This window comes from Laccaria bicolor, genomic scaffold (assembly GCF_000143565.1).
Source record: "Laccaria bicolor S238N-H82 LACBIscaffold_30 genomic scaffold, whole genome shotgun sequence".
Classification (NCBI taxonomy): domain Eukaryota; kingdom Fungi; phylum Basidiomycota; class Agaricomycetes; order Agaricales; family Hydnangiaceae; genus Laccaria; species Laccaria bicolor.
In genome coordinates, this window is record NW_001889901.1 from 572,404 (window position 1) to 576,378 (window position 3,975).

The window sequence follows — 3,975 nt, forward strand, 5'->3', positions numbered from 1 at the left end:
TCAGTCACCCATTTTTGGGTACCTATGAGGTACATCAATTCCTTGATTTAGGGTACCTTGTGGGGTACCCATTCCAGGGTGGTATATGAGCTCCATACCAATACCATGGTACCATGGAATGGAAAACCCATACCATACCCCACTCATACCAATACCATGTTACCATACCATACCAATACCATGTCACCATACCATACCATGTCCTGTTATACCATACCAGATGGTATGATGTCACTTCATACCATCATACCAAAGCTGACATAGGGTGTCTGGGGTCCTTTTCCAAAATATATAAATTATTTCTGCAGGCTGCAATACTGGTCCATTGGGTGCCATTTTTTGTGGGGTGGTTCTCCAGGTTTTTCCTGAGATATTAGGCTACAAATTGAGGCCAGATAGTCCAAACCATCTATTGAAAATGAGTTTAAATAGGCTTTATCCCAGCTTTCCCATGCATCCAAAGCCATTTAATGATACATATCTTTCCCAATCCTGTCTATTAGAACAATATTCATCCAAATCAAACAAAACCACATCTATTGTGATGAAGTGGTCATGGAGAAGAAAAGAAAAGTGGAAAGGGTTTCAGGTTTTTGCTAAGATTTCCAATTCCAAGTGGAGGCCAGATAGTCAACTCCAACCTTTAAAAATCAGTTCAATTGAGGGTTTTTTCATTCCTGAAAAGCCATTAATATGAATGCTTTCAATAATAGGTTAAATATATTTTGCCCAGTAGGCCCAATCAGACAGTCCTGCCTACTTACATAGCATACACATATAGTATGGCCAACAACACCATCATATAATCTCAATTTTCTTAAAAACTACATATAATCAAGTATTGTTGTCCTGAGTGTTTGGCCAAAGTCTTCTTTGTCATAATATTTGGTCCAATTTATTGACACTGAGTGAATCTGTCCAATCCAAAGTCTTGTCAGAGTCTTCATTATCAAAATATTATACCATGGGATTGTAATCCCATGTTGCACTCTCATACCATACCATACCATGGTATTACACCCTCATACCATACCATGGTATTGCACCCTCATACCATACCATACCATGGTATCACACTCCCATACCATACCATACCATGCACCCTCATACCATACCATGCACCCTCATACCATACCATGGTATCAGGAACCATAATCTATTTTTATTTAGGCAGAGGAAGGCAGAAAACCCTCATTTCGAAGTTTGTTTACATATATTTACCAATAGCTTTGACCAAAGTGAGGCTAAAATTTTGTAGTGTCTGCTTTGATGTGTGCACTATTTCCTAATTGGGCCATTTCCTAATTTGGAAAAGTGTTACACTTTTTTCTGCCATACCTAATGTCAGGCACAGTGCACATTTAGGTCAGGAACTGTTTCCCATGCCCTTTGGGCCACTGGAGTTAGTGGCTAGCTTAGTGTTGTCATTGTTTATGACGATGTTCGCATATTTCCCAATTTGGAAAGTCATTACATAATATCAGTTTGGTTTGTACTGTCCGCTTTTTCACTACAAAAATTACTAGTGTGCGCTTTTTTCATTACTAAAGTTTGTAGTGTCCGCTTTTTGGACTAGGTGCGATACCATGGTATGGTATGGTATGGTATGGGAATGCAATACCATGGTATGGTATGGTATGAGGGTGCAATACCATGGTACACTGCCAAATAGTCAACATGTGAGAGAAACGTGGGCAAAAAACCCTGTCCATCATAATTCGGCAGCTGTCGGACATGCTGATGGGACCTTTTCTCAACAGTCATTACTGCCCAACGACAGTGTGTCTCCAGGTTGATGTTGACGACAGGTGTAGTTCAGATATTGATAACAGCTGCAGGGCCAGGTGGATGTCCGGCGGCAAGTGTGCTTCAGCCCACATATTCCATGGCATTATCAACAGCTTTTAGTTAGACCTGTAGAATTCATCTAGGTACATGTTTTCATTTGGTAGATAGTCAGATTAATTCAAGCTTCATGTAGGCATCTGCAACACCAATCTTTTGCAAGGATCCATGTGCTCATTTATTGAATGGGAAGAGATAACAACCAAAAATTAATTATTGGGGGTGACGACACGGAAATTATACACAAGATAAGGAAGTAAGAAGTGACTCTGTAATATAAGAACTCACAGGCCACATCTGTGCCAGGTGTGGATTTGTAGTTAGCACTTCCTTGATGGCCCGTTTCACCGTCTTGAGGGCAAGTGGGGGAGGGAAAGGGCCGTTCGTCAATGGAGGGAGGAGACCGTCCATCAAGGGAGGGAGGTCATTCGTCGAAGGCAGGGGGAGGCCGTTCATCGAAGGCAGGGGGAGGTCATTCGTCGAAGGCAGGGGGAAGACCATTCATCGAGAAAGGAAGCCGTTCATCGAGAGAGGAAGCTGTTCATCGAGAGAGGAGGACGTTCGTTGAAGGCAGGAGGAGGCCGTTCATCGAGAGAGGAGGATGTTCGTTGAAGGCAGGAGGAGGCCGTTCATTGAGAGAGGAGGACGTTCGTTGAAGGCAGGAGGAGGCCGTTCATCGAGAGAGGAAGCCGTTCATCGAGAGAGGAGGCCATTCATCGAGAGAGGAGGCCGTTCATCGAGAGAGGAGGCCGTTCATTGAAGGCAGGAGGACGTTCATTGAGAGAGGAGGCCGTTCATTGAGAGAGGAGGACGTTCATTGAGAGAGGAGGCCATTCATTGAGAGAGGAGGACGTTCATCGAGAGAGGAGGACGTTCGTTGAAGGCAGGAGGAGGCCGTTCGTTGAAGGCAGGCTGTTCGTCGTGAGGAGGCCGTTCATTGGGAGGAGACTGTTCGTCGTGACAAGGCCGTTTGTCAAGAGAGGCCGTTCGTCGTGACAAGGCCATTCGTCGAGAGAGGCTGTTCGTCGAGGGAGAGAGGAGGCCGTTCGTCGAGCGAGGGAGGAGACCGTTCAAAGACCGTTCGTCGAGAAAGGAGGCCATTCGTTGATGTGTTGGGAAGGAAGAACAATGAATTTCCGTGTTGGGAAATTCAAAATTCAACATGACCCCATGATGTCGGAGTTTGAACGGACTTGAACGAATTGCGGCACATTGTTCACTCACCTGTCACTGTTCTTTCTATAACTGAAGTGTACGGACCTCGTTTTGGCAACATAGCTATATTTTTGTGCAACTAATATATATATAAAACTGTCTCTTACAAATTGGCAGTGTAGTCCAAGTGTAGTCAGTGTGCCAATGATATGGTGAGGACAGCTAGTAATGGATGTTGTAGGTACATGGTGAGGAATGTTCAGGTTGCCTGTACTGCAGGTCGGCGGCAGGTTTTTCGAATAGCTGCTGACAGACCAAGCTGTCGAGGAGATGTCAAGCAACAGCCATCAAGGGCCTTGTGCATGACATCAACACAGGCCAAATTTAGCAAGATGTGGGTAACGTTGGTGTCACCTGCAATCTATATTGAGCGTCGGGGTGACATCCATCATTCCGAGTGATCTTACAGTCACATTTTTGACAGTTGGCGGTGTATGGTATGAGGGTGTAATACCATGGTATGGTATGTTATGGGAGTGCAATACCATGGTATGGTATGGTATGAGAGTGCAACATGGGATTACAATCCCATGGTATAATATTTTGATAATGAAGACTCTGACAAGACTTTGGATTGGACAGATTCACTCAGTGTCAATAAATTGGACCAAATATTATGACAAAGAAGACTTTGGCCAAACACTCAGGACAACAATACTTGATTATATGTAGTTTTTAAGAAAATTGAGATTATATGATGGTGTTGTTGGCCATACTATATGTGTATGCTATGTAAGTAGGCAGGACTGTCTGATTGGGCCTACTGGGCAAAATATATTTAACCTATTATTGAAAGCATTCATATTAATGGCTTTTCAGGAATGAAAAAACCCTCAATTGAACTGATTTTTAAAGGTTGGAGTTGACTATCNTGGCCTCCACTTGGAATTGGAAATCTTAGCAAAAACCTGAAAC